The sequence below is a fragment of the Oryza brachyantha genome, chromosome 1 (genome assembly GCF_000231095.2).
Source record: "Oryza brachyantha chromosome 1, ObraRS2, whole genome shotgun sequence".
Classification (NCBI taxonomy): Eukaryota; Viridiplantae; Streptophyta; class Magnoliopsida; order Poales; family Poaceae; genus Oryza; species Oryza brachyantha.
Window position 1 is genome coordinate 21,591,150 of NC_023163.2, and position 12,528 is coordinate 21,603,677.

Consider the following 12,528-nt stretch of genomic DNA (forward strand, 5'->3'; position numbering starts at 1 on the left):
TTTAGATCCTACCTGAAAACCGCGATACGAATCTTTTGAGTCTAACTAATCCGTCATTAGCGTATGTTGGTTACTGTAGCATGTATGTCTAATCATGTACTAATTGGGCTCAAAAGATACGTCTCACGATTTTCTCTATAATTGTGTAATTAGTTTTAATGTTTATCTATATTTAATGCTTTATTTATATGTCCAAAGGTTCGATATGATGTTTTTGGATAAGTTTTTGGGAACTAATCAGTGCCTATTTGAGTAACACTTTCATACGAAACTTTCAACTTAAAATCATAGAACTTTCAGCTCAGACCGTACGCAAATTTCAACTGTGAACTTAAAATTTGGAAATTTTTACTGTACCCTCCAATTAACATGTATAGTTCATTTGGTTTAATCTGATGATGGAGATAAAAGTTATACTACCTCCTAGGTGTTGGGAAGTAGGGAGTTCATAGGATAGAATGGTAAAAGATGTAAAAGGTATAAACATAATCATATATTTCAAATATAGAAATCAGGCAATTAGTTTCCAAATCTCTCTATTCAAAATATGGCAGCCTCCGGTGTGGCTAGGCAAGAGCACGCTTACACGTACGTACCTTGCTTCAGCGCAAGTGTTTCTAATGAAGAGGAACATAGCACATACACGATAATCTACTAGACAATTGCTACAAAGAACTTTAACATCATCTATTACAACTTTAAAGCTATGCAAAATTAGACTTGACCAGAATAATTACCAATTTAATATATTGTCTAGCTGTTGCAAGTTTAATTAATCCACTATGCCTAGCTAGCATGAATCATGCACGTACTACTATGAATTAATCAAAGAAAATGCACAAGCAAAGGGCCGAAGCCTGCTGTTGAGTTCCTGGCCGGTATGGTCACGTCGACATTGCCGGGTGATGTTTCTCTGCCGGCCAACGCCACATTGATCAACGAGGATGTCTCCCTTGTTATTTTTTTTAAAAAAAGTCTAAAATACCCATACTAATCAACGGTAAGATTTACGTTATACTACACTACTACCTCTACTAGTAAAAGGTACCGTAAAAGTCCTCTAAAATTTTCATCTAAAAAGTTTCATATGAAAGCATGAGCTAGGAATGCACGTGTGCTAACCAGGGTGTTAATAAACTTATTTGCCCTTTAACAAGTCAGAAGATCAGGCGTATCACTGCTACAAATCCACTCATACAGCTGGAAATAATTCGTGTACGTGTCAGAGTGTTACTCCTACTGGTTCCCATCTAGGCATCCACAAATAAAAGGGGATTTAAGGCTGCTTAGCAGAGTTTTAAGTCAAGGTGAAATTACTTTGATACCCTTACAAATTATTCGACTATGAAAGATTATGTCTAGTGATGCAACTCGAGTTGTTTGGTTTAGACGAATTTTAACTTATAGGGATAATAAAAATGGAGAAATTAGAATACATGCACACAACAATCTGTATGAATCTTGTAAAGGAGATTGGAGTGAACGTAAAATTTCATTTGCTTTCTCTCTACAACTCGTAGCAAAGGAAAAATCGCTTTTTTCTATGCTTTGTTCTTACAAAATGAGTAGCACTCGTATGAATTAATCCTTGGGAATTTAAATCCTTTATTTTTCTCCAACCGAATAGAAACAAAAAGGGAACAATAAATGTAGTTTTTTGATTGATTGGAAAGGTAGTATTCTAGAATCAATTATATTTGTGGATAAATGGAGAAGCTCAATATCCCATTGTGAAACCAAGGGTAGTTTGTATTAATTGTGATAAAAAATTGACAAGTGTAGGTGAAGCGTGTGTTGACTAACGAGAGTCAGGTCGCGAAATTTATGCCCACAAAACGATGGTTCGGATTGTTTATGTGCAGGTGCTTGGGGTCAACCTTGGTCAACGATAGATCGGGATCAAACTCAAGGGAAGTTGTGGTCTAGCACGGTCGAGGACGTTGGGTGATAAAGTGGGACACAGTCACGTACACAAAATCAGACGTCGTCCGAAAGCATCGGATATTCGTGAAGAAAATAGAAGAGGAGAAGGAGCACGTGCATGGCTGCATTGCTGCATGCAAGAGTTGACTGGGTCAACCTGCACATTTGCATGGCAGTGAGACCGGCTAGCTAGCTTGAGTACGTGCTGTGTGCATGCGTGTCAATGCACGCACGCATGCTGTGCACAAGCGAGCGGCTCGGCTGACAGGACGGCGCGACCGCTCCGCGAGCACTCGGTCTAAGTCTGCGACGGGAGGACGTGGCCCACGGTGGCAGCCCAGCGCGCATGCAAGCAGGCACGGCGTCGCTGCCATGCGGGGCCAGATCGCCGCGTGAGCTCGCGAGTGCGCACGGGCGGAGCACGGGATCCACCAGGACACATGGCGGATGACGATTAGACCGTCTTGGAGTGGTGGTTAAGGAAGCCCGATCTTATGTGGAGATGACTGATGTGTGTGATTCTAGGTGACCTCTTGATGTGGCTTAATCTAGAGCGTTTGATCTAGATCAAACGGCTGTGAGGACTTAGAGTAGCCGTCAAGTTTTAGGGGTAGTTTGGTCTTTTTCTAATGAAGGATTAGCCCTATAAATAAGGGAGGGATGGTTGCTTGAGTTTGCAACTTTGTGATGGAATGAAAAATATTTTTCGAGAGTGGTTTGTTACTCTAGCTTTTGTTGGCTAGATGTGATAATAACTCTCATGAATTGTTATTGTTAAGCTTGTGAACCAAGCTTTGTAAACTTCAAAAATAAAATTTGAAGTTTACTTATGAAATGAAATTTTATTTACCATATTTAAATTTTACGTTTTCCGTATTTAAATTCTTGTCGATATTTCCTGCTCTGTTTTATTTTTGATATTTTCATTCCCGTCCTCCTATTTTCACGGAGATATCTTTTTTCGGAGGTTTGTGATCGAATTGGAAATTTTTCTTTTCGGGGATAGTTTAACTATAGCTATATTCACCCCCCTCTATAGCCTAATCCGATCTCACACCCATATATTTGTGGAAGGAACAAATTAGTGTAGTGATCAAGGGCTTGGGGCTTTTTATTGGTTTTGAGAGAGACGGCCAAGACGTTTGGTTTCACTATCCCAGAGTTGTCCGTAATTTCGTATGAAGTTATTCAATTGGATTGCCCGTGGTATTATCAGATCGATTGAGTTGCAGCTAACAGGCCGTACAAGAATGATCAAAGCGATCAAAACTAATTTACGGATAATTATATATGTATGTATTACTCACGCGCAGTTTAAAACCTAAGACAAGATAACAGACTATGATAAAAAGAACCAAAATTAACTTGCAATAGAGTTTTTCAAATATAAATTTTAGCTATAGCTAATAAGCCAACATGCAAATGACTAATGATCATAGAAAACCATGCATACGATCCGGGAGTCGACAAAACCTAGAGCCGCAAACTCAGAAGGTAGCAAACAACACCACAGGGTTAGGAATCCAAGGACAAAAGCATGGTGCTGCAAGGTGCAAGCAAGCTAGAGTCTGTTGCCCGCTGCTGCAAATTGCTCCGCTTCATTTTGGCAAGGCAACAGAGAGTATCTAGTGTGTAGAGTTGCTAACCAACTGCTGCACAGAATAATCATGGTCAACTTGATGGCGGTATTCTAATTTGCTTTGCTGGTGATTAATGTATGACTTAGTAGGGAGAGTTTCTTCTTGGAGCAGAAAGTGAGGGGAAAACCGTGTATCTATACGAGAAGGACGCAAACTTTAGAATCTAACAAAAGAACATATGTCTAAACGATCCAGCATCAGAGATTGAGTTTCTGAGTGATCAAATAGACAACAGGTACGTTAGAATCTAGCAAACAAGATTACGAAATCACCGGTCCGAAGGGCGAAAAGATTGGAAAAGAACATATGCACCAGCCCTCTATTCGTAGTTATGTACATCGATCAAAGAATCGTTAAGCCTATAAATTCTGGAAATGAAATTTAGAACAAAAAGGGAGCTGTCCGTGCCGGACTAGAACAAAAAAATACGCGATCGATCACTGATCAGCTAGTCTCGGTTGCAGAGAAGCATGACGACGCATCGCCGGATGATGTACAGCCTCGCCTTCTGCTCCTTCAACATTCTGCCAAGGCCTCCTCTTTTCCCTTGGCTCCTTGTGCTGCCCATGCTGTTGGAGAAATCAGATGGCTCCTCTTAACTACAAAAAAAATGGCAGGCCCTGCTGAGTCTAATGTCTGTGCTTAGCATTTGGCGTGCTTATATAGAGGAGAAACCCCAAAATCTCTAGCTCTTTTTCTTTAAAAGAAGCCTTCTATTGTCTAGCTGTAAGCTGCCAATAATATATCATACGTTTTTTTTATGTACTAGTAATATTTGTAGAGTGGGTAGCTGCCAGTACTCCAGAAAAGCACATGCCACGGTTTCTCCAACTTGCATGAAGTGTGATGCAAGATCAATCTGGGGGACAACGCTCTAAAAATTTGTGGCCTATAATGCCTCATGAATCTTGCTCTGGGATTTGTTTAGCTATTCGTATGGGTAACATTCCAACTTGTTTGAAACTAACTTGGGTCTGTCTGGCCATCGGCATACATATCTGAGTTTCTGTCCTCGGTTTTTGAGAGATCCTGATGTGCCAAGATCGTCAGATTCACAAGATTGTGATCTTATGGCTAACTTCTGGTCATCAATGATCTCTTTGTGTTATTGATATGTCTGGACAGATTACAGACAAGTACATGATCGTAGATTGCATTTTTGTTTTAAATCTGTCTGTAGAGGCTGCAAGTTGCACGCATTTCACATTTGTTTTCTTGGAGGGAATACGAACTAACACAAATGTTGATGGTTTTGCGACCACATACTGTAGATGCTGCATGTGAATCCTTACCTAATTCTTGCCAGTTAGCATCCGATACTGTAGCAAGTAACAGTGGACTTGGGAATGGGAAACTGTTTTAAGCATAATGTTCACCCGTGTATTTACATGTCATCTAAATAATCATTAAAAAATAGACAAAATTTGCTACAGGGCATCGAAAAAACGCGTAATTAGCCGGTGGACACCTTAAGATCACGAATTTACCATAAGACACCATAAAAGTGGGGTAATTAGCTATAGGACACTGGCCAATTTTTTATTATTTTTAGAGTAAAAAATTCTAAAAATGACAAGATTGCTCTCGGCGGCCAACCCGTTATGTCGACTGGGTCCAGTCGAACCAGACCCACTTGGTCTCGGCGCTGCACCACACCTGAACCCTAGCCTATAGGGCGAGTGAGCAGGCGGCGACAGCGACGACCCAGCGGCGATAAGGGCGCATAACGAGTTGTCCACCAAGGACAATCTCGTCATTTTTAGAATTTTTCACTCCGAAAATAATGAAAAATTGGTCGGAGTGCCCTATAGCTAATTACCACACTTTTGTGGTGCCCTGCAGCAAATTCGTGATCTTACGGTATTCACTGGCTAATTACGTGTTTTTTCGATGCCCTGTAGCAAATTTTGCCTAAAAAATATGAAAGTTTGACAACATAAATTAATATGAGTTATATCACTCTACAAACATGCAAGTTTAAATTTAACTTCTATGAGTTGTAGAAAAAAAAACAAAAATAAACTGAAACTAGTATACGCATATTTAGAATTTTTTTTTAATTTTTGTTACCGCATGTAAGCCGAATTTAGATTTGCATATTGTGGAGTGATATAACTCATATTAATCTATCTTATTAATTTTTTTCATATTTTTATGACTATTTAAATGACATGCAAGTAACAGGTGGACATCCACCCGTGTGCTAAAAAACTAAACTGCATTCACTTGGCAATTGGTACTCTTCTGATTGATGGCCTAAATCATCACACGTGAATACGTAATACGTACATTAACCACTGGTCGAGTAACTAGATGCATTTTGTTTATTTAAAATATATCGATAGACGCTGCAACTTGCAAGCATTTCACATTTCTATTATTCAAGTGAATATACGAACTAACACAGACGTTGGCAGTTTTGTGACCACACACCGTAGATATGCATGTGAATCCACACCGAATCCTCGACAGTTAGCATAATGGCACCCAACACTATGCCAGTAATATCGGACTTCGACTCTTCTATTTGATGAATTATTGATGGGATAAATCATCACACGTCACCCGAACATGAATCAGCTGGTTGAATAACCAGAGTTCAGAGAGGCCTGGATGTGTTACCAGTGCTGGCTATGACGTGTTCATCAGCCAGTTAACAAAATCATCTGGATTAATTGTAACAACAGTAAGCTCATCTTTGACCGGCTTTTTTTTTAAAAAAAAAACTAAGCACGGAGCCGTGCCCACACTCAATTTGTTCTGCCAACGTTAGCGTTTGTGCCCAACGAGGTTTTGGTCAACTGGATTGTGCGCCAATGTAGCGATTCTGTCGCGTAGACGAGTAATCCCCGATGTTAAGACGTACATTAAACCCTACTAGATGCCAGCCAAGTCCCGTCGGCGTTTCAATTTTCGTCCTGATTCTATGTATATATCCTGCAAATTTGCAGGTCCAATCCAAGATGGATGGATCGTGCTTAGCTTATGGGAGTAGCATAGCAAATAGCATCGGCAATTCGGCATATTGACTGGCCAGTCAAAAAGTAATTAGGATATAGGTGCGGTGGTTTATTGTATAATCCTTGGATCGATCTGATCTGATCTGATAAGTTGGGCTCAAATGCACCGGTCGGTACCGTCCGTCACCTTAATTTCTCAGAGGCAGAAATGTAAGGGCGTTCACAGCGCGCCGACGTGGCGAGGAGCCTCGGCCCGCCACGTCAGCCACAGTACACAGGGGCCCACTTATCGAGAATGCGTCCCCTCGCAGAGGCACGAGCAGCTTCACCTCGAGCTCCGTGGGGAAGCGAGCAGGATACCCAGTGTGAGCACTCGTCACCCCGTGTGCGCTCGCCGTCTAGCAACGAAGTCCGCCGTCGCCATCGTCGCCGAACCACCACCGCCCTCGGCCAACGGACGCCGGCCTCGCCCGACCGCCATGGTCGTCGCCCGTGCGTCCTCCGTTGTCGCCGAACCGCCGCCGCCCTTGGCCGCCGGACGCCGGCCTCGCCCGACCGCCGTCGTCGCCGAACCGCCGACGCCCTCGGCCACCGGACGCCGGCTTCGCCCGACCGCCGTGGTCGTCGCCCGCGCGTCTGCCGTCGTCGCCGAACCGCCGCCGCCCTCGGCTGACGGACGCCGGCCTCGCTCGACTGCCGTCGTCGTCGCCCACGCGTCCGCCTCCGTCGCCCCGACCGTCGGCGCCCTCGGTCGACGGACACCGGCCTCGCCCGACCGTCTTCGTTGTCACCCGCGCGTCCGCCTCCGTCGCCCGACCGCCGGCGCCCTCGGCCGACGGACGCCGGCCTCACCCGACCGCTGCCGTCGTCGCCCCGATCTGTGTCGCCGCCTCGCCGGAGCCATAGCCGCGCCGCTGACCCGAGGGGAAACCGCGTCGTCGCTCTGGGCTCCTCCCAACGAGGCCGTGCCGCCGCTCCGGGCTCCTCCCGGCGAGGCCTCACCGCCGCCCGAGCTCCTCCCAGCGAAGCGGCACCGTCGCCCCGAGCTCCTCCCCGCGAGGCCACGGCGTCGTCGTCCTGAGCTCCTCCGGCGAGGCCGCGCTGCCGCCGCCTTGAGCTCCTCCTGGCGAGGCCACGCCGCCTCCGCCGGATCTGCGCTGAGAGAAGGGGGGAGATGAGAGAAGCTGTCGGATGCAAGAGGAGAAGCCAAGAGAGTTGGGTGGGAGAGGAAGGAGTTATTTTAGAGAAGTTTCTGTTTTTTTTATGTTTACTCTAAAATTTAGGACTGTTACTTAAATATAGAAAGTATTAGGACAAAAAAATTATAAGGGCTGACATGCAAAATTAAAGCAGCCTCTAGGTGCATTTGCACTATGAGAGATGTCATGTAGCTCCATCCTAGTTGGACGTTGGGGGTGTTTGAAGGGGCTCCGTAGCACTGTGAATGTCCTATGACGTACTGATACATAGTGTTCAGTCTTCCGATCAATTATTTATTACTCTCCGTCCAGGTATATATGGATTTTAACTATTTACTTATAATTTTTAATCATTTATCTTATTTAACAATTCAGTACAAACATAAAAATTTATAAATAATAATTAAACTAATTTTAATAATAAATAAAATATATAATATTTTTAATTTTTTAAATAAGATGAATAGTCAAACATTATAAATAAAAAGTTAAAATCTCTTGTAATGTAATCTGGATGGATGGGGGAGCATCGAACATAGTGTTCAGTCTTGAGATCGATTATTTATTATCGATTGCACTGCGGCTGAAAGAGAAGATTCTTGCCCCTCAGTCAAGGCGTGCAAGCAGACAGGAGCGTATTCGCAAACCTCCAAAGAAAGGCTAAATGGCTCGTGATACGATGCCATGGTCAGCGATAACGAACCACACGCGGGTCGACGGCCATACCGGCGGCATACCCGGCACCGGATGGTCTGGCTCCGGCAACCATCGGCTTCAGGATCCGAATCATCCGATCACGCATCCTGCCATCCCGGCCTGTAGTTCTTCTGATCTCGCTGAAAACGAACAGCTATACTTTGTCTTTTTTTATGTCAGCCTGACTTTTGAAGTCTATATTTAACCATTTATCTTATTTACAAAATTTATATAATTACTAATTATTTTGTTATAATTTGATCTATTACTCTTTTAGAACAAGTAACTTATACTTTTATATATTGGCATAAAAAATTGAATAAGATAAACAACAAAGCATAATTGAAAAGCTAACCACGTCAAAAATTTTGTGCAAATACACGAAATTATAAATCGTTCTTAAAATCTATTTAGTAATAAATTAAATCATAATAAAATAATTAATAATTATATTTTTTAAAATAAAATGAATAGTCAAAACTAGAACCAAAAGTCAACGACATTAAATAAGAAAAATAGACGGTGTATATTGGAGTAGTCCATCCGTTTTTTTATTGATACGGTTGACTTTTGGATTTATGTTTGACCATTCGTCTTATCTAAAATATATATTTATTGATTATTTTTTTATGATTTGATTTATTACTAAAATAACTTTATTATGATTTATAAGTTTGCATATTTTAATAAAAATTTTGAATAAGATGAATAATCAAACGTAAATAAAAAGAGGACTGTTAAAAAAATCGAAGGTGGTACAGTACTAAGCACCAGCTGGGCGGGTTCGGATCTGCAACGCCGGATCATCGATCCGTCCGGTTGCTGTATCCGGGAAAATTCGGATGTTTGGTGCGGTTGCACGGAACTCACCGTGAGCTAGCTAGTCATCCCGGTCAAGGCGTCGTACGTACAGTACTACAGTTCGGTAGCTGCACGGGGACGGCACCAGAGGAGCTTCTCCCAGCAGCAGTTTTTTCTAAAAGTTGTTTCTGCTAGAAGCTGCGCTAAACGGTACACAGCTTCTGAGAATCTGTAGTTACCTATTCTGAAAAATGAATTAAGAATCTAGAATCTGAAGAAGCGGGGTTATAGAAGCTTTTCCTGATTTTTAAAAAATAGCTACTAAGCAGCTGCTTTTTAGAATCTAAAGCTTCTCAGACCGACCCCTGACCTACTTTAGCTGCTAGCTTGCACGACCTACGCTGAACCTTACAGCATCCAGGTACATACACCGATACACGTACGAGCATCGTTCCCGTTCAGAACCAGCGCGCGGTATGGAGTATATAGCACAACAACAACAGAACTCCAATGCGCACCCGTTGTCCGACTGCTTTTTTTTTTTAATGCCAACGGCTGGCTAGTGCTCGCGCCTTTGCTAGATCTAGAATTAGCAGCGCGCCGATCTCTCAGCAGAAGGCCGCGGCCCCGCGGCCATGGAGCTCGTCGCCATGAAGAGCCACGGGAGGAGGCGTGGTGGCCGCAGGGTGGCGCGCGGGCACGGGGCGAGGCTCCGCATCATCTGCCGCTGCGTCGCGCTGCTCGTGTGCTACCGCGACTAAGGGTGCAAGTGGGTCGGCCCACGAACCTGTTTATAGATCAATTAAGTGGACGGATTAGCGGACCAACTCATTTACACCCCTAAACCGCGACTAATGCACGTCCGCATCCCCACAACCGTAGGGTTGGCGCGCTTGTTATTGTGAAAAATAGTGTTCCTAAGAAAATGCTTGTTGCATGGAGTTATCCAAATTCTAGGTCGTTGTGTGGATTTATAGTGATGTTGTTGCTGTGTTCAGCAGCTGGTGTGTCCGTCTCTCTAGTTGTTTCCTCGCCAAGGAGTTCTTTTCCTGCCGACGTCCTACGTCTCCGTGCTTTTTTAGGGTCTTTTGGCGGTGGACATCATCTACCATAGTGACAGTGTCATTATAATTACTAATATATGGATTTATGGTAAGTGAGACTTATATATCGGTGGTTGTAATGGAATTGCCATAATCCATGGTAGAAGCTACATAACCCTTCGTGGCACATGTTAATTAGAGAGTGCGTACATATCTACTTATTCAGACTGTAGGATGTATGGGTTTGATGATATATTGATGTTTACTGATGGTCAAGTTTGGCCATTTCACAGTAACAAGGATTAAGTAACTTTGATAATAGAGTGAACTTTTTTTTTGCATTTGCAATAACAAGGATTAAGTAACTTTGATAATCGAGTGCACCTTTTTTGCATTTGCTATTGGTTAAGCGCATAAAAATTTATTATCCATAGTCGATGTTTCTAGCTGTTAGATCAGCTTGAGACTTGTGCCAATTGTCAGAGGATGTGGGAGCACTTTTGGGTAATGGGCTGCTCTCTCATAATTCCTTAATCTTATCTAGACATGCTAATGGGTTGGGTAGGAATGATTAGTGGATTGGATTTTAGTTTGGGTTTGCATTGAGTGGGTTGAAATGGGTCTATGTATCTAATGGACTATATTAGTTCGGATGCGCAGAGAGAATGGGTTGGTTTCGATTTGTAGTTTTTTGGTTCAAAAATATTACGATCCATGGAGATACACTGGAGTCCACTAAATGGACTAGGCTTGAACCCGGCACACAGAAGCGACACTATACTTGACCTGTGAGGCAATGTTAGTCCATCTTCAATGAAATGATCAGATGACTATCTGTGCTAAATTCTATCAATTATATTGAAAAAATGGTTAATTGGATTAGCGCTAGGCAAAAAACTCGAGCTCGCCTGGATCAGCTCGGCTTGAATCTTAAATGAGCCGAGCCCGAGCCTGGGTTTTAGCTCGTTGGTGAACTGAGCTTAGCCCGAGCCAGCTCATAAGCTTACTAGGCTCGATTTGAATAGATCGATTTCTGGCCCAAACAAAGCCCATCGATTTTTGGCCTATTAATTCTAAAGTTCTTAGTTAGGGTTGTCACCGTATCGATCTTAGTCCTCTCCCCATCTTCCGTTCCCGTACGCCGGTACGTGGTAGGGCAGCATGCCGAGTCCCGAGTCACCGACGCCACCCCATCATCATGTACGCCAGCTTGAGTTGGCTTGAGCCTATCCGCGAGCCGAGCTGATCTTGGTGTATAGCTGTTAACACCAAAATTTGGTAAGTTCCTTATTGGATTTGGATAAGGAAATACACAATTACCGATGAAAATTTTATTTGAAAGAGTTCAAATCGTGAAGATCGAGGCATGACGGCATAATTTTATCTATAATTAGAGTTAGTTTAGGATTTTTTCCTTTATCTCTAAGAGAGTTAAAGTCCGATCGTAACTCATCATATATGCACAAAAAATATAGATGTATACTTATTATAGAAAAAACTCTATACATGTAAACTTTATACAAATAAAGTTTAAGGGAGCTGCTACGGTACGGTATACCGTTAAGACAACGGGATATGTTACCTTGTCTAAGTAACATGGTATTTTCCAGGTAACATGTTAACTCAAATGTATCAGGCATGATATCATATCCAGGTAACATGGCGCCTTGCATGTATCGTGTATGATACTTCAAGGTAACATGCTCAAGTAATATGGTACCTTCTAAGTAACATGGTACCTCACATGTATAATGTATGATAACTGAACAATATTATATCTGGTACTACTGATACCATGAACAATATCATATTACCGGTAGCGAATCCTCATCATCGTCACAACCGTTGCAGCTGTCTAATCGTCGCCGACGCTCTAGCTGTCGTCGACCGCCACTAGCTGCTCTCGGCCATCGCCGCCGCTGTTGTTGACGTAGTCGTCGTCGTCGCGGTAGTCGTCGTCGCCGTTGTCATCATCGTTGGCGTCGCCGCCGCAGCCGCCGTAGTCGTCGTTGTCGACCGCCACTGGTTGCTCTTGGCTACTGCCGTCATCGCCGGTGAGGAGTCGAGAGGCGGTCAGCGAGTGCGGTGGGGTGGATGGTCTCTGTCGGCGAGGGCGAGCCTACTCGAGGATGAGCTCTGATCCGCGACCAGCAGGAGCGATGAGGAGCAGGAGCTCTGCTGCATGCTGGTTCACAATAGTGTTGGCTCTCTGCCGCCTAGCGGCTTGCAGTTACAGCGGGATCCCGTTGATGCGGGATCACGTCCT